This window comes from Myxocyprinus asiaticus, chromosome 26 (genome assembly GCF_019703515.2).
Source record: "Myxocyprinus asiaticus isolate MX2 ecotype Aquarium Trade chromosome 26, UBuf_Myxa_2, whole genome shotgun sequence".
NCBI classification, from domain to species: Eukaryota; Metazoa; Chordata; class Actinopteri; order Cypriniformes; family Catostomidae; genus Myxocyprinus; species Myxocyprinus asiaticus.
Genome location: NC_059369.1, coordinates 15188378 through 15207958, shown reverse-complemented (window position 1 = coordinate 15207958; position 19581 = coordinate 15188378).

Genomic DNA, 19581 nt, shown 5'->3' with positions numbered 1-19581 from the left:
GCTCAATACTTTTTTAAAGCACCTTTGGCACCAATTACAGCCTCAAGTCTTTTTGAGTATGATGATACAAGCTTGGCACACCTATTTTTGGGCAGTTTCTCCCATTCTTCTTTGCAGGACCTCTCAAGCTCCATCAGGTTGGATGGGGAGTGTCGGTGCACAGCCATTTTCAGATCTCTCCAGAGATGTTCAATCAGGTTCAAGTCTGGGCTCTGGCTGGGCCACTCAAGGACATTCACAGAGTTGTCCCGTAGCCACTCCTTTGTTATCTTGGCTGTGTGCCTAGGGTCGTTGTCGATGAACCTTCGCCCCAGTCTGAGGTCCAGAGCGCTCTGGAGCAGGTTTTCATCAAGGATGTCTCTGTACATTGCTGCATTCATCTTTCCCTCGATCCTGACTAGTCTCCCAGTTTCTGCCACTGAAAAACATCCCCCACAGCATGATGCTGCCACCACCATGCTTCACTGTAGGGATGGTATTGGCCAGGTGATGAGCGGTGCCTGGTTTCCTCCAGACATGACGCTTGCCATTCAGGCCAAAGAGTTCAATCTTTGTTTCTCATGGTCTGAGAGTCCTTCAGGTGCCTTTTGGCAAACTCCAGGTGGGCTGTCATGTGCCTTTTACTGAGGAGTGGCTTCCGTCTGGCCACTCTACCATACAGGTCTGATTGGTGGAGTGCTGCAGAGATGGTTGTTCTTCTGGAAGGTTCTCCTCTCTCCACAGAGAAATGCTGGAGCTCTGTCAGAGTGACCATCGGGTTCTTGGTCACTTCCCTGACTAAGGCCCTTCTCCCCCAATCGCTCAGTTTGGCCAGGCGGTCAGCTCTAGGAAGAGTCCTGGTGGTTCCAAACTTCTTCCATTTACGGATGATGGAGGCCACTGTGCTCATTGGGACCTTCAATGCTGCAGAAATTTTTCTGTACCCTTCCCCAGATCTGTGCCTTGATACAATCCTGTCTCGGAGGTCTACAGGCAATTCCTTGGACTTCATGGCTTGGTTTGTGCTCTGACATGCACTGTTAACTGTGGGACCTTATATAGACAGGTGTGTGCCTTTCCAAATCATGTCCAATCAACTGAATTTACCACAGGTGGACTCCAATCAAGTTGTAGAAACATCTCAAGGATGATCAGTGGAAACAGGATGCACCTGAGCTCAATTTTGAGTGTCATGGCAAAGGCTGTGAATACTTATGTACATGTGATTTATTTTTTTATTTTTTTTTCATTTTTTTTTTTTTAGATTTCAAACAAACTTCTTTCACATTGTCATTATGGGGTATTGTTTGTAGAATTTTGAGGAAAATAATTAATTTAATCCATTTTGGAATAAGGCTGTAACATAACAAAATGTGGAAAAAGTGAAGCGCTGTGAATACTTTCCGGATGCACTGTACATGTGTACCAGCTTTGCACACAGTGATGAAGTGATTTTGGCCCATTCTTCTCGGCAGATTTGCTCCAGGTTGTTCAGGTTGGTTGGGTGGCGCTTGTGGACTGCAATTTTCAAATAGTTCCACAGATTCTCAATAGGATTGAGATCAGGACTTTGACTGGGCCACTATAGGACATTTATCTTTTTGTTCTTGAGCCACTCCAATGTTGCTTTGGCCTTGTGTTTGGGATCATTGTCATGCTGAAAGGTGAATTTCCTCCCAAGCTTCATTTTTGTAGCGGACTGAAGCAGGTTCTCTTGCAGTATTTCCCAATATTTTGCTCCATCCATTCCTCCTTCAATTTTAACAAGATACCCAGTCCCTGCTGATGAGAAGCATCCCCACAGCAGGATGCTGCCACCACCATACTTCACTGTAGGGATGGTGTGTCTTGAGGCATAGGAAGTGTTAGGTTTGTGCCACACATAGCGCTTTGAGTTTTGGCCAAAAAGCTCTATCTTGGTCTCATCTGACCACAAAACCTTCTCCCACATCGCAGCTGGGTCACTCACATGCTTTCTGGCAAACTCCAGACATGCTTTCAGATGGTATTTTTTTGAGTAACGGCTTCTTTCTTGCCACCCTCCCATACAGGCCAGTATTATGCAGTGCTCTTGATATGGTTGACTGGTGCACCATTACTCCACTCCCAGCCACTGAACTCTCTAAATCAAATCACTGTATTGTCACTCAACCATATACACAAGTACAACAGTGGGTGAAAGTCTTGGGTACAGTTCCGAGCAACATAGCAGTCATGACAGTGATGAGATTTACACAACACAATTTACATATCTAATATACACATAATTACACACAATATACAAATAATAATATATAATGTACAGTATACAATACACACAATATAGAATACATATACACACAATGTAGAATACACAGTATACAATAAAAAATAGTATATATAAAATATACAAAAGCTCCTTCAGTAGCTCCTTCAAAGTGATTGTTGGCTTCTCTGTGACTTCTCTCACAAGTCTCCTTTTTGTTAGAGTGCTGAGTTTTGAGGGACTGCCTTTTCTTTGCAGTGCCTGGGTGGTGTGGTGCAGCTAACACTTCCTGATTATTGATCCAACTGTGTTTTCCTCCATTTTCCAAGGTGCTGCAGAGCCCCCTTGCCTCAGCAAGAGGTGCTTATAGACCTGCGACTGCTTCTGCACTGTCTGAAACCTCTCAGTAAAAGCACTAATGGCGTCACTGACCAGGCCCTGTTAAAACACTGGGGCATCTAACAGCACAGCTTTGTCCCTCTCACGCATCTCCAACAAATTAAGCCATAGATGGCGCTTGGTGGACACCAGGCTATTCATGGATCTGCCAATGGCTTGGGCGGTGATCTTGGTAGCCTGCAGAGCCATATCACGTGCTACACGAGGCTTGCACAGGCGAAATCTTCCCCCTAAAACTCATCTAGCTCATCCCGCCCTCGCAAGTCTCCCTTGTGTGGTCCCTCGAGAGTCACAGAAGGAGCATGATGGGAGGGGAAGGGACTGGACTCATCCCTCAGAAAGAGGGAGAGCCAAGAGTGCAGCATTTTATGTCTCATACGCTCGCCGTGAGCGCAGTCTGACCCATTGAGCGCCGCCTCTGCATGAGCTTGACCCAGGGCTCGTTTAGATTGGCACAGTATACAATCCAATAAATCAATAAAAGAATACTCTCCATTGAGGCCCAAGGGCCGTAGAACAGGGGTCTTCAGCCATTTTCAGGCCAAGGACCCCTTGGTGGGTAGAGAGACGTAGCCGGGACCCCCGTTACATATTGTATAAAACTGAGTGTTGCATTTTATGCCTATAAAAATGTGTATGGTAGGCTACCATATTATTGTATGTATATACTTACAGCAGGGGTCTGCAATATTTTTGACATGGTGACATTTTTAATTTTCCTTGTTAATCCCTGTGCCAAACCTCCTACAAAAAGAAAGAAAAAGACAGACAGACAGACCCTGTCCATGCAGAATAAAATAACTCTTATTATTTTATTCTTAAGATTACTAAAATGGAGTCTTCATCTCATGTGAGTGATTGATTTTATACATATATTTCAAAATTACTGTTCATTACATTGAGTAAAAATTTGTAATGAGGAAAACAATGTCTGAGTGCACCTTGAATTATGCTGATTTAAGAGTCACCGTCTTGTGTGTGTGGAACGTTAAGAACCGTGTATGCCAGCTTGATAATCTTAGCGGTAACTGTTTATTTACACCAGGCAAGTAAGCTATTGTTCTGAAAGTAAAAAGCAACTAATAATAAAAGAAACTGTAGGCTGTCATCAGCTCAACCGCACAGTGCAACCTGCAAAGCAGACGCATTTACTCCAGGGGCGGTTCACGACCATTTTGACTGGGGGGGCCAGGGTGGGGCCGGGTGTGCTTGTATGGGGGCAACTGTATTTTACTATAAATGTCCCCTGTACACATATAAACCATAATTTGCTGTTTTAATATTTGCGGACATGCAATTTTTTAAAGACAACCAAAGATTCACCAAATTTGAGTAAAAATTTTTAAATTTTAAAATATATAAACAAACAGGCTCATGACAAATGTTTCAATAAGTCAACACACCCTAACATTCTGGTATTACCCACAAACTTTAAGCCATGTTGCCATTTAGAATGACGAATGGAGTAAAATTCTTGGGTAAAATGAATGATAGGCTACATTAAGATTTTAGGCTAGAATTTAATCAGTAGGCTATAATCAGCATGTACAGGTCTTGTAAATGGTCACCATTTCCTTTAAGATTGTTTTAATTCACCAGTTCATTTAAATGGTCTAGTGTAACAAGTTAGTTTTTAAATGCATGTATCTATCTGAATTACTATGAGTTTAAAAAAGTTGCAGGCATCATAATTATAAGTGATCAATAAGATGGCTTTAATGTTTTTTTTTAATCATTACTATGTCTGTCAGTGTCTATGCGCATTCCTTATTGAGCGCACTTGGTGTGCGCCTCTTATTAGAGAATGCTGTTGCTAATATTAAGCTCAATTCTCCATTATTGGGCACATGTGTTCCTCTCCCTTGTGATCGGTGCGCCACACATTAAGTATTTGATTGATAAATGGTGTTCATAAAGACGACGCTGCATTTGTTATCTGCACTGTAATCTATTTAGTGCTTCTCTTGCATTTTGTTTGCAAAAGAAGCAGGAGGATCAACTCTGGAGCTCTGTTCTCTCTCTTTCCCGGTAAGTTGTGCATTTGCTTTTTAGTCTTGCGCCTGTACCCAACAGTACCAATATTAATCTGTATATATTATTAGGTTGATGTGGTGATCTTTGTGTATGGTAAGAGCCTTTCTCGCTGAAGGTAAGGCATTTATTTGGGCTTTAGTAGGGTGGAATATAAAGGGTTCCAATTTTATGTTATTAAGTGTATTCATAATAAATTTCCCATTGCACGTATGGTGTGGCCCTGTATAATGCTAGCTGCTTTTTCTTCACACCTGTTTCTTTACATCTGTTCCTGCGTGCTGTTTCATCAGAATCTTCTTCATTGTTTGTTTTGCCAAACTTCTTGCACTACATTTGTCTTGTTTCTGCATTGTCCAGTGCAAAACATTTTAGACAGTGGAAAAATACCTCATAATAAATAACATAAGTGTGTACTGTATGTTGTTCCAGAAATAAAAACCTGACAGATACACATACAAAAACATTTTATAATGAATGCTTGCCAAATAAGAGAGATCTCTAATGTGTTGGGCTCGAGTGCATTCAATAAGGCAGAAAATCAGATCTAAATCGGGTTTTGTGATTATAACGTGGGAAATTAACTTACACTTACATTTACACCAGCACGTATAATCCAAATTAAGTAGAACTGAAACTTGAGCTGGCAGGTCCAAACATGCGAAACTAACGCTGAACGTCTACCTTATCTCCAGAAGTTGTTGGCTCGTTTCTCGTTTGACATTCGGTTTCTCCTACCTCTCTGAAGCCGACAATTTTACAACGATATCATTAGCACAATTAGGTTAAAGAATATATGTCTGTATCATACAGGCATAAAACATTGAACTCAAATGGTCAACTCAAAGGGACCATCTGAAAATTCCACCCACAGCACTAAAACGTTGGAGGTGTCCAAGTATTCATTCATTACTTAATTAAATTAAAGTGTAAGTTATTGTGAGAAAAGCTGACCTCTCAAGTTGACTTTTCAGTAAATATATTTAAGCAAGCTGACATTTAACGGCTAGTACTCAGTTCCTGTTTTCATAGTGTGTGTGTGTCAGTAACGAAAATCATGTGGAAAGGGTCCCCTGTTTTACTTCTCCGAGTATCTGAGGTCAGAAGTTGAATACCACTCAGTTCTAGAATATTTTTGTTTCAATTACGTAATTAATGCAGAATCTGTATTTATGTCTTTTTCAAATAAGGTAATGACTGATCTCATTGGATAATGTAGTTCCCTATCTGTCACTCACTCGACGTTTTGTCGATGTAGTGACACTAGGGGTCTTCGAGACACCTCTGGTCTTTGATAAAAGGCCAATGAAAATTGGCGAGTGGTATTTGCATGCCACTCCCCCGGACATACGGGTATAAAAGTAGCTGGAATGCAACCACTCATTCAGATTTTCTCTTCGGAGCCGAACGGTCATGCTCACTGAACTGAATTCCCACGACTATTCATTCACCTCTGCTGGATCTGACGGCGCATTTCAGCGGCTTCTCCCTCCTCTGCACTGGTGCACTGCAGAGAATGCCCCTGGGCGCTTTGGCAGAAATAAGAGTATATTTCTCTAAAAGAGTATATTTCTCTAAAAGAGAGGCACACACGGAATGTCTTTTTAAAGACACGTCTTTTAAAAGATGCCTTTCCGATTGTGTGTTATTCCTGGTTGCGCTCTTGCCTTCTGATGGTCACGATCACTGTCTTTCATGTCTGGGCACTGCTCACACGGAGACAGCGTTCAATGGTCATGTACTCATTGCGAGGACATGTCCATGGCAACGATGCGGTCGCGGCTCGCCTTCGTAAGAAAGCAAGCCACCCCAGAGGCTCCCCGCCTCGGTCCTTTTACCCACGGGTATGAGGCCAGCGCGGCTAGCACTGGGGGCGATTTGGGGACCCCAATGGGACTGCCTCCGCCAGGTATCCCCCCGCGGACCTCCCATTCGTCTGCCCCGATCGGGCTTCCGGATGAGTCCGCCGGCTCGTCTCACGGCGAGTTCGACCTCTTATTCGGAGCCGCGAAAGTGATGAGCTCTCGAGCGCAGCATCAGAGAGCGGGCTCGTCCAGTCGGACGCGGAAGCCTCAGCTGGGCTCCTCCCTTCGGGGACGATTACCTAGTCACAGGCTGACGCGGAGATGACGACATGCTTTCCTGGGCAGCCGCGAGCGTCGGCTAGAGTGGAACCCTCTGCTCTTCCCTGAACCCTAGCGGCTCAATGATTGGTTCCTGGGCTCGCGGCACCGCTCTAAGCCACGCCACACCCCACCCCCGTTCCTTTCTTCCCGGAAGTGCATGAAGAGCTGACAAGGTCGTGGGAGGCAATTTTTTACTGCCCGGTCCCGATCTTTTCAGCTTCCCCGCCCTCAATACCCTTGATGGTGGGGCGGCCAAGGGCTATTCGGCAATCCCCCAGTGGATAAAGGCGCTCGCGGTGCACCTATGCCCGCAGAGCGCCGCCACCTGGCGCGGGTGCCCAAGGCATATCAGTACAAGGTCCTCCCTTTCGTCCCTGTCTCCTCGCATCTTCACGAAGGTCGCAGAGGCAGCCCTTGCCCCGCTAAGGGAGGTGGGCATTCGCATTCTCAACTATCTCGACGACTGGCTAATCTTAGCTCATTCTCGGGACATGTTGTGCGCACACAGGGACTTGGTGCTCTCACACCTCAGCCGACTAGGGCTTCGGGTCAACTGGGAAAAGAGCAAGCTCCTCCCGGTTCAGAGCATCTCTTTTCTCGGTTTGGAGTTGGACTCAGTCTCTTTGACAGCGCGCCTCACGAACGAGCACGCCCAGTCGGTGTTGGCCTGTTTGAAGGCAGCGGTTCCACTGAAACTTTTTCAGAGGCTCCTGGGGCATATGGCATCCTCAGCAGTGGCCACCCCACTTGAGTTGATGCATATGAGACTGCTTCAGCACTGGCTTCAGACTCGAGTCCCGAGATGGGCATGGCGCCGCGGGACACATCGCGTGGTCATTACGCCAGCCTGTCACCGTCTTTTCAGCCCTTGGACCGACCTCTCGTTTCTACGGGCAGGTGTTTCCCTAGAACTGGTCTCCAGGCCCGTCGTGGTCACGACGGACACCTCCAAAATGGGCTGGGGCGCTGTTTGCAATGGGCACGCAGCCGCCGGTTTGTGGACGGGCCCGCGACTGCATTGGCACATCAACTGCCTCGAGTTGTTGGCAATTCTGCTCGCCCTGCGGAGGTTTCGGCCGTTGATCCAGGGCAAGCACGTGTTAGTTCAGACAGACAACACGGCAACGGTAGCATATGTCAACCGCCAACGTGTTCTGCGCTCTCGTTGTATGTCACAACTCGCCCGCCATCTCCTCCTCTGGAGTCAGCAGCACTTCAAGTCGCTGCGAGCCACTCACATCCCGGGCAACCTCAACACTACAGCGGACGCGCTGTCACGACAGGTTACCCTCAGGGGAGAGGTGGTCCAGCTGATTTGGAGTCGATTCGGACAGGCACAGGTGCACCTGTTCATCTCCCAAGAATGAATGAGTGGTGTAGTGTAGGGGGGCCTCCAGGAACAGGGTTGGGAACCACTCGGTTAGGGAAAGGTTTAGGTTAGGGGCTCTCTATATCTTTGTTGGTGGTTTGGAGCTCTCGCCCCTTTTTGGAATTCAGAATATCCTTCTCCACTTGTATACTTATGAAAGGGAAAAATGAAAATGTAACGCTAAATACGATGGCTTTAGGAATGAAATTCCTGCCTTACAATTAGAGCCAATAAATTTTTTGACAGAGACATGCCTGTCAGTTTACCTGAGAACGTGCATGCGCATTGAGTGGAACAGCCTGAAAAGTAGCAGGGTTTGTGTGTCTATGTATGTGTGGATTTCAATTCAAATCAATAGTTCATGTCCATTTATTTATGGCAGATGCTATTTGCACCCTGGTGCAAATATAGGTAGATGCTATTTACACCCCTGTTTATATTTAAATACTAACATACAGTACAGGGGCATCACTGCAGCATTTATTTAGAGTCCCATAGACACCCTACACCAACCCCTACCCCTAAACCTAACCCTAACCCTTCCTTACAAAAATTAAACATTGTTTTACTACAGTAACCATTGTATCACCATGGTATACTCAGGGTTGGGTGGATTACTTTAAGAAAGTATTTTGGGCTGAATACTAAGTACTCCCTCTAAAATGTATTCAGTAAAGTGCATAAAATAAAAAGTAACATATTCAGAATACAAGAATACTTATTAGAATACATATTTGTAAAGGCAAGGCAAAATTGGAAGAATTACATGTAATATGTCGTCATTATCTTATCTGAAGTGCTATACTTCCACTTTTAAGTGAGTCTGAATAGCTTGTTTCTTTAAGTTAGATGTAGGAGTTGGACACTAATGTTTAAACACTAAACATTTTAATCTTCTTCTTAACCCATTATTTGATTGTACTGACAAAGAATAACAATATATTTTTACACAAAATTAGATTAGAATGCAAATGCAAATAAACCATATTTATTTTCGAGATGATAACTGGATGCCACATGCAGAAATGAAACAAAATAGTGAGGTCATGTTACAAAATGTAGTATATTACGCTAATGATTTTTACTAAGCTTGTTTGCATATTTCCATATTAGGCCTATTTATTAATTTTCTTTTCTATCTCTATACTGACACTTTCTTTTTTGGGTGTTTTTTATTTTTTTTTTTTTTTTTTTTACTCAACCTTTGTTTTTGTTTTTATTGTTATCTTTTATATTTTTTGTGAATCACTTCGAATGAGATGTTTTTTAAAAGTGAGATATAAATATTAATATATCTGTATGCAGGGTTGGGAGGGTTACTTTTGAAATGTATTCCACTACAGATTACAGAATACATGCTGTAAAATGTCATTTGTAACGTATTCTGTTAGATTACTCAAGGTCAGTAACGTATTCTAAATACTTTGGATTACTTCTTCAGCACTGGTAGATTTTTTCACTTGTTTTGACTATAAAAACTCTGCCAGTACAGTAAGAAACAATACACATGTTAAAAATACATTCTCTGAAAAACCTAAATATCTTATGCAGTGTTGTTTCTAAAACAAGATAAATCAAATTGATCTTGTTTTAAGGATTTTTAGATATTTTTACAGGAAAACAATAAACAAATTATTATCAACAATACGATTATTGCCCTAATATCAAAGGTCTTACTAGAAAAAAAGAAATTATGATCTAACGTGAATTTTCTTGATAAAAAATATGATCGTGTCTGGTAACGTGCATGTAAAATGGCTAGAAATAGCTTCTTAGCTTAGCATAAAGTTGACAATTTACACAAGGTTTATTTCTATTTCTTCTGCTCCAAACTTACTTCAAACTTACTTCTCTGTCTGCTCGAATGAATGTAACACATCATAAGAAAGTGTTTCACCGCTGTTCAAATGCACTTTGGATCGCATCATTTATATGTATAAATGTTTTCCATCTGAAAGGACTAAATATTAAATGAAACAAATGACAATAAAATGCAAAGTAATCTCTTCAGTAAGAGTATTCTAATTACTAATTAGAATACTCTTACTAACTGTATTGTAATTACTAATGATTTAAATTGTAACTGTAGTGGAATACAGTTACTTATATTTTGTATTTTAATTTGAATCAGTCAAGTAGTGTATGAATTTTCAAAGTGTAATATCGTCCCAAATGGAACACTTCAAGTTTTTTAATACACTGAAGCGTTCACCGCTTTTTAGCTGATGGGTACTCGTAGTACACTTCTTTTTAATGCATTTTCTGTGTTAACATATTACTCGCACTACTTACAAAAGAAAATGGCATAGAATAGTGCAGAAGTGTGCAGTTTGGAACACTTCTATGGTTACTATATAAACACCATATTACTGTAGGAACACCATGGTTTATTGCATCAAAACTATGGTTTCCACTAAAAACCAAGGTAATAAAACCATGGTTAATTTTCAAACAGGTTAGTCTCACGAGACTTTTGCAAAAAGAGCGATACAATCTACACACGACCGATGCCGAGCTGTGGGAGAACAAACCCATCCCTTACCTGGATCAAACACGACTTTCAACTCCCCGATCTTCACAGTGACCAAATTACTGCGAATAATCAATTTTATTAATTATTATAAGTTAAAGGAAATATTAAGAGTGGAGACAGGTTGGGAAAAAGAGTGGGACAAAAGGCAGATTTGAACCCGGGATGCCCGCACAAAAAAACTCATTCACCCCACATTACACCCTACGCCACTGTAGTTTCCATCAGACTATTAGGGTGTAAATAGCCACTCTGTGTTGCAGGTGATATTTACAACTGGGTGCAAATAGTCACTCTGTTTATTTATTTATTTGGCAACTAGTATTGTAATAAGCAGGATAATAGCAGTCAGACGGTCATTTCCTCAATTTTTGCATTCCCTCACAATTATTTTGGGTTCCCTCACAATAAATTAACCATGGTTTTACTATAGTAACCATAGGAAAATGATGGTATTTGTAGTAAAATCATAGTAACCGCAAACATTTACCATGGTTTTACTATAGTAACTATAGTTAAATTATGGAATCTGTATTAAAACTCATGGATGCAAATTACTCACCTTTCAGCTAAAGTCACCTTTTCTGCCCAAATTGTTTGGTTAAATTTTCTATTACTTATAAAATTACTTGAAAGTGTTACTTTAAGATTAAACACTTAAAAAATGGAGTGACAAATTACACTAGGTGCAAACAGAACCTGCCACACAGCACCACTATTTGTGCTCAAGTAATCTGATGGACACACACTGAAATTAAAGGCAAACTGCTCCCCCAAGTGTCACTTCAATGGCGTGGTGTGTGAAGACGCTGTGGATATGTTCTTCTCGTACAGACGACCTGGATTTGATTCCCCCCTTTTGCCCCACAGTTTTTCCCATCCTGTTTCCTGACTCCACTATTTATATTTCCCTTAATACTACTTATAATGTTAAATAAAAATTAATATAAAGGTTGATTTCCTCGCAGTGATTTGGTCATTGTGAATGTCAGGGAGTTTAGAGAAAGGTTTGATCCGAGTAATATTACCCATGGTTTTACTTTAGTAATATTGTAGTAACCATGGTTTTTTTTTTTTTTTTTTGTCACAAGCCATAGTTTTAATTCAATTAACCATGGTGTTACTACAGTAATATGGTGTTAATATAGTAACAATGTTTTAATTTTGTGGTTACTATGATTTTACTACAAAATACCATGGTGATACTATGGTTACTGTAGTAAAACCATGGTTAATTTTAGGCAAAGTTAGGGTTAGGTTTATGTTAAGGGGTTGTTGTAGTGTGTCTGTGGGACTCTAAATAAACACAATAAATATGCTGTAGTGATGCCCCTATACTGTATGAAAGTATTTAATTAGGAGTCCAAATATCATCTAACACTATATGTACTTTGTGCAAATAGCCACTGCCCTTAACAAAAAGCTTTAAATACAACAAACAAATCAACAGAAAATGTATATCTGGAATACTTGGTATGGTTTTCTTACCTTTTGCACCTCTCATGAGTTTGCATCCCTGTTAAAACCATGGTAAATTGTGGTTATGGTTTGCCATATTTTAACCATTATATATAGGCTATTCATAGTGGAACGATGGTAATAATACAGGAAACGAAAACTATGGTAATATAATCCATGCATTTGTGGTTACTGTGGTTTCACTACAAATACCATCAACTATGGTTACTGTAGTAAAACCATGGTTAATCCTTATGAAAATTAACCATGGTTTTATTATAGTAACCATAGTCTAACTATTGTATTTGTAATAAAACAACTATAACCACAAGATTAACTATTGTTACTACAGTCATGGTTACTACAATATAACTATAGTAAAACCATGGTTAATTTATTGCAAGGGAACGCGAAACTATTGCGAGGGAACACAAAATATTGCGAGGGAATGCAAAACTATTTCAGAAAATAAAATCCCTCCCTGTCCTCTAAGGGGCTCTGTACATGTTGCAGTAGTAACAAAACAAAAAACAAAAAAAGTAAAATGAATGTATGAATGTAACAGGACCCAGCCTGTTTATTTTTACTGGCAATTACAAGCCAGCCCTGCTGATGTATGTACAGTATGTGGTACGTGCCGTCTGCCAGGGTGTGTCTCTGACTGGGCACTGCCATGGAAGTTGAGGGTCACTACAAGGATGTCCTGTGTTTATAAATGAGAGGAGTGTGTTACCCTCCTATTTTGTCTCTCAAAAGCTCATCTGTCTTAGACTTCCTGGGCCTGACTGGTTGTGTCAAGTACTACATTTAACAGTTAATGTAGTATGTTCATTGGCTGTTTTGTTGTCATTTTTGGGACTTGACCTCCAGAGGTCACAATGTTGACTCTTTTCCTGATGTTCCAGTTAAAACAGGAGATGTGTGATTTATCAGAAGCTCATCTCTTATGCTGTTTCTATAATACAACTTTATAATAATCTAGCAGAAATCATCATTGACTGCAGTACCTAATGAGTGTGTGTGTGTGTGTGTGCTTAATGCTAACATTGAATATTGATATTATTAATTTAGCCCACATATTCTTTTCCAAAGCAATGTTTGCAGTACATTTTTACTGCAGGGGTAGTACTTTATAATCTATTTAACTGGTACACTGTAGCTCTAGGTCTGTGTGAATATAATATCGCTTGCACTTTAATTACCACCCTGTCCTGTTAGTGGGCTGGTGTGGTGATGAGGGGACTGGCATCAAACCTGTCATGGCCCCCAAACCTTGCAGAGCGCCCGGTTATCAGGCTCACAAACTCTGACGCTGGGGTCCTCTATATAGCAAAAGTGTGTTTATGTATCGTTGAAAGAGTGGGTGTGTATACCACCCACTGGGAAATAGGGTGGAGGTGTGATTTGGTTGTACACCCTCAAAATGATGCTCTTTGAGATTCTAATCTAAATTGATGTAGCTCCCCTTAGGGCAGGTCTTTTTTTATTTATTTATTTATTTATTTTTGGTAAATGCCCTGTACACATGAGTCGAGTGTATTTTGATACTTCTTACCATTTCTTTTCAACTAAAATGAATTGAAATTCATAAATCAATTTAAAGTTACATTTTGTGTGTGCTTACATTTCAGTATGCCCAACGAGAATGGACAGAAAATCAGTCTATGCGATGAAATGGAAGTGGCTGCTCTTAGCAAATCACGGTTTCCTGGAAGATGACCAGAAGCCGTTAATAACCCTTAGAATCTGATTTTGTTCATGAGTGAGATAATTGAAGAACAGTTAACTGGTAAATGCTGCTTCAAAGGAAAAATGTTTTCATGGTCTGAAAACAAAATGCATTAAATATTTTGATAACTAGATAATCAAGTTTTTTAGTTTTTTTTTTTTCCAGTGTGTATTTAATTAGGCTCACTAATAAAGGTCTAACTGAAGCCTTACTAGTGTAGGCCTTGTTATTTTAGGAGGTGCATCTTTAAGGGACTGTTGTTCATGATTTATAAATATGTTTACAAGTGTTCACCCCATCTAACATTGTATCTCAAAGAAATGTTAAAGCCCCCCCCCCCCCATTAGAATGGAAGTGAATGGGGCCAGTTGTTTTAAAAGTATAGCCACAAGACGAAAACATTATACATGTGAATATAATTTAAGTGTGATAAAATCTCTGTTCTTCATGATTTTAGTGTGAAAAAAAATAATAACTTGGGCTTTACCTGCCTTATGTCGTCATGGCAACGAAGTTGTAATATTTGATATAACTTTACACAGAAAAGATTAATAAGCAATTTTATTGGGAACACTTTTATTGGGTGGATTAAGATACTTTATAAACAACCGTTAGCAGCAGTGCAAACTAATAGATTAATTTCAGATTGTTTTTCTCTTTGTGAACCCGGCAAGGCTGTCCTCTCTCCCCTTTATTGTTCTGACTTGCCCTGGAAACATTAGCAGCCGCAATAAGAAAAGAGGATGATTTCCTGATATTGTAGTAGGAGGTGTGGTGCAGAAACTTCTACTCTACGCAGATGATATATTATTATCTGTCTCCGACCCTAAAATATCTATGCCTAGCCTCCATAGAATTATTTATTCTTTCTCCAAATTTTCAGGATACAGGGTGAATTGGTCTAAATTGGAAGCTCTTGCTCTGACAGCATATTGCCCTGCCACAGCTTTCCAACCCGGCACTTTTCAATGGCCCAAGCAAGGCATTAGGCATTTAGGCATTTTATTTCCAGCAAATTTGAGAGATTTATTTAGAGTAAACTTTGTCCCATTAATGAAAAGTTTCTGGTGTGATGTGGATAGGTGGGCTTCACTACATTTGCCTATGGCAGGGAAGGTCAATGTTATAACAAAGACTTGTATCCCCAAACTAAATTATCTACTACAGTCTCTCCCTCTAGAGGTTTCTCTTTCTTATTTTAAACAATTTCATAGAATATCTTTTATTTGGAATGGTAAACAACCTCGGTTGCATATCAGTAAGTTACATAGACCAATTGACAAAAGAGGTTTAGGCCTTAGACACCTGGGCCATTGGTCTCTTCCACCTGAGAGAGCCCCTCCCTGGTTCAACATTGAACAAGTGTTCCTTGCCCCAATCTCACCATTGCAAAGTCTTTCTATTAAATTACCTAGTGAAGTGAAAATGCATCCCATTATTTCACATTTACATTCAGTATGGACAAAGGTTTACCGTATGTTCAGTTTTGATACTCACCTAAATGTTTCCTCAAGCATATGGCTGAACCCCAAATTTTGTATTAACAAATCCACCTTTTGCTGAAAAAATGGATGGAGAGGGGTGTTGCTACACTTGGTTATACTTTATGAAAACTGAGCTTTCAGGTCATTTGAAAATATAACAGCAATTTGGGATCTCTAGTTCTCAATTTTACAGGTATTTATCTACTTTGTACTATTTTTGGTGGTAGTACACAGCCCCTAAAGCTGTAAACACCCTCTGTATGGCTAAGTCTAGGGATGCAAGAGTACGCCTTATCCAGTTTAAGATTTTGCATCGTTTCTACTGGACTCCCTCTAGATTGTTTAGGCTTGGTCTAAAAGACACCTACCTGCTGGCGATGTCAGCTGGAGGATGGAGACATAGTCCATGCTCTGTGATTCTGTGCTAACATTCAAGAATTCTGGGTAAGAGTCCAGAATTTTATATGTGAGGCTGTGGCAGTGGGGACATGGTCAAGCGTCCGTCCGGAGAGAGAGAAAGCAGTAAGGGCGCTTGCATCTGAGCTAGATTATGTTTAACACCTGTCTCTAATTCCAGTGAGCATGGGGAGAGCGGCATATAAGCAGCCATACCACCAGCAGAGAGGGAAAGAGAGAGTCTGGCACAAGGAAGGCCACAGTGCTCCTGAAGCTGCTGCGTTTAATCTGTTGTGTTTTGTGAAGCTGATGTGTCTAAGTAACTACGTGCCTGTGAAGCTAATGTGTTTAAAAGTCTACACGCCTGTGAAGCTGATGAGTTTGTAAAGTTGTGAAGCATTGAAGTGGCCGATTAAAAGTCTTACCTGAGCCTGGAAAACCCACTTCCCTGTGTTCTCCTTCCCTTCTTCTGTGAAGTTGTGTTACAGAGGCATTAAAATTTCTTTCTGCACTAGGCTGTATATTGGGTGATGGGGTAGTTATTAAAGTATTTGACAAATATACAAATGATTAGTGTAATGACTGGCAGACAATTCTTAGAGGATGGAAGTTAAATGGCGCTCACTCGTTTCAAGAATGGGTCATCGAATTAAGTAGGGTGGCGGCATTTGAAAAGATGTCATAAAAGCAGCTTGGCGGATTAGATGAATATGTTAAGAAATGGGGCAAATACCTGTCCTTTCTGGAAGGATGTCAGTGAAGAACATGTGGAAAGAACGCAATTATGATCTAAATTCTAAATTGTATCTTTTGTGGAATTTTTCTTTTCTTCTTTTCTCTTTTTATTTGTTGATTGTTGTATTTTTATTTTCTCAGTATTTGTGTGTGTGTGTGTTTATATTGGTTGTATATAACCCAGGCTTTGTCCACTGTGTTGTTTGTTGGGGGCTGGGAATTGGGAGGGGGATGGAGAATAAGTGGAGGTTTAAAGGGGTTAAAAGTTAATTCTGTGCATTTATATTATGTTTTATTCTGTTTTGTTTTGAATCAGTAAAAAGTTTGAATCTGAAAATAAGCAATTTTATCACATTAATTAATTATAATAATTATAATAATTTTAATTAATTATAATTATATATCACACATTATACATATACAGTGAAATTCTTTTTTTTCACATATCCCAGCTTAGCTGGGGTCAGAGTGCAGGGTCAGCCATGATACAGTGCCCCTGGAGCAGATAGGGTCAAGGGCCTTGCTCAAGGGCCCAACAGTGGCAACTTGAACCCCCGACCTTCTGATCAGTAACCCAGAGCCTTAGCCACTGAGTCACCACTGCCCCCACTGAGCCATCTCTGCATTAAAATCATGTTAACATGTATAATGTTTACATCTTGCAGCTATACTTTTGAAACAGTGTGTATTTGAACGTTTATGGTCTGGCCCCATTCACTCTATTGTAAGTGCCTCGCTGTAACCGCGATTTTTGCTTAAAAAAAAAAAAGAAAGAGGGATGAGTCGAAATAATTTATTTGTGGTAATCAACATTATGCCACAAATGCTGTTGACTGAGCTTAACTTGTATTGAAACCGGACCATTACTTTAACTATGGACATGTTCCACAAAATCTGTCAACCAGAAAGTGTCCAAATAGGCCTACTTTTTGTCTTATGTTTGAATGATATACTGTACACTGGTGGCCAAAAGTTTGGAATAATGTACAGATTTTGCCCTTATGGAAAGAAATTGGTACTTTTATTCACCAAAGTGGCATTCAACGGATCACAATGTATAGTCAGGACATTATAAATGTGAAAAATTATTACAATTTGAAAAAAAAATCCAGTTCTCATCAAAACATCCTCCAAGTGCAACAATGACAGCTTTGCAGATCCTTGACATTCTAGCTGTCAGTTTGTCCAGATACTCAGGTGACATTTCACCCCACGCTTCCTGTAGCACTTGCCATAGATGTGGCTGTCTTGTCGGGCACTTCTCACCCACCTTAAAGTCTAGCTGATCCCACAAAAGCTCAATGGGGTTAAGATCCATAACACTCTTTTCCAATTATCTGTTGTCCAATGTCTGTGTTTCTTTGCCCATTCTAACATTTTCTTTTTGTTTTTCTGTTTCAAAAGTGGCTTTTTCTTTGCAATTCTTCCCATAAGGTCTGCACCCCTGAGTCTTCTCTTTACTGTTGTACATGAAACTGGTGTTGAGTGGGTAGAATTCAATGAAGCTGTCAGCTGAGGACATATGAGGCATCTATTTCTCAAACTAGAGACTCTGATGTACTTATCCTCTTGTTCAGTTGTACATCTCTTTCTGTCCTTGTTCGAGCCAGTTGTCCTTTGTCTTTGAAGACTGAAGTGTACACCTTTGTATGAAATCGTCATGGTTACTTGTGTAACCTCCGTTCCCTGATGGAGGGAACGAGACGTTGTGTCGATGTAGTGACACTAGGGGTCACTCTTGGGAGCCCGAGACACCTCTGGTCTTTGATAAAAGGCCAATGAAAATTGGCAAGTGGTATTTGCATGCCACTCCCCCGGACATACGGGTATAAAAGGAGCTGGTATGCAACCACTCATTCAGGTTTTATGCTGAGGAGCCGAGACAAGGTCCAGCCATTTCTGCGGGTAGTTCAGCGTTGTGGCAGGAGGGACACAATGTATCGTTCCCTCCATCAGGGAGCAGAGGTTACACAAGTAACCATGACGTTCCCTATCTGTCACTCACTCGATGTTGTGTCGATGTAGTGACACTAGGGGTCCCTATACGAAACGCCACAATTGGCTGAACTGTGTTACGTGAACTGGCAGTGTGTGGCGGGTAGACCACTGTGTGCCTCGTAGCCAGCACACCAGGTCAACACGTAACCTCCCCCAACATAGTTATGAGTGTCGAACGGCCCTTTGGGGACAAGTCAACTACCCAAAAGATAGAGACAGGCTAAGCCAGTAGCGGCCTCTTTTCCCCTTCTCTTTTTCCACTCCCTAAAAAAGAAGGGGGATTATCCGACTGGGCCGCCAGGTCTAGTCGGGGGGGTGTCCCTCCCAAGAGGAAGACACCTCGGAGACCACACCTCACCCAAAGAGAGGGGGGATATTTAAGTGGAAAAATACGTCTTTCCGACCATGTGGAGAGTCTTCAAGGTAGATCCTACCCAATGGAGGAGGAGTTACTACAAACATGGAGACTGGGGCAGAGGGGCTCTGCCCAAGGAAGATGCAGTTTGCCAACAGGGAAACGAATTAGCAGAACATATACATCGCATGAGGTTAGCCTTACAGGGAACCGCCACATGCGGAGCACCTACCCCAGAACAGGACTCTTAGTTAACACGTGTACTGGGCCGGCAGCGAGTCTCTCCGAAAACTCAACTGCCACAGGGCTCGGAGGAAGTCAATCAGGGAACAAAGTTTGTGAACACTACTGGGAATTAATGGCGCACGTCTTCAGCTCAAAAGGAGGTGGAAGGCGCTATGTGCAAGCGATACACCCGGCCAGCTATCCCGGGCTTATCCGCTTGTATTGCGTGCCACTACCTGGGAAGAAACCGGTTCCACCCGTAGGTTGTAGAACCTTGCAAAGGTGTTGGGTGTTGCCCAGCCTGCTGCTCTGCAAATGTCTGTTAGAGAGGCACCCCTGGCCAGGGCCCAGGATGCCACTACACCCCTGGTAGAATGGGCTCGTAGCCCTACCGGGGGCGGCATGTCCTGGGCGTGATATGCCATAGTTATGGCATCAATGAGCCAGTGGGCGATCCTCTGCTTGGAGACAGCGCTTCCTTTCCGCTGTGCACCAAAGCAGACAAAGAGCTGCTCAGAGATC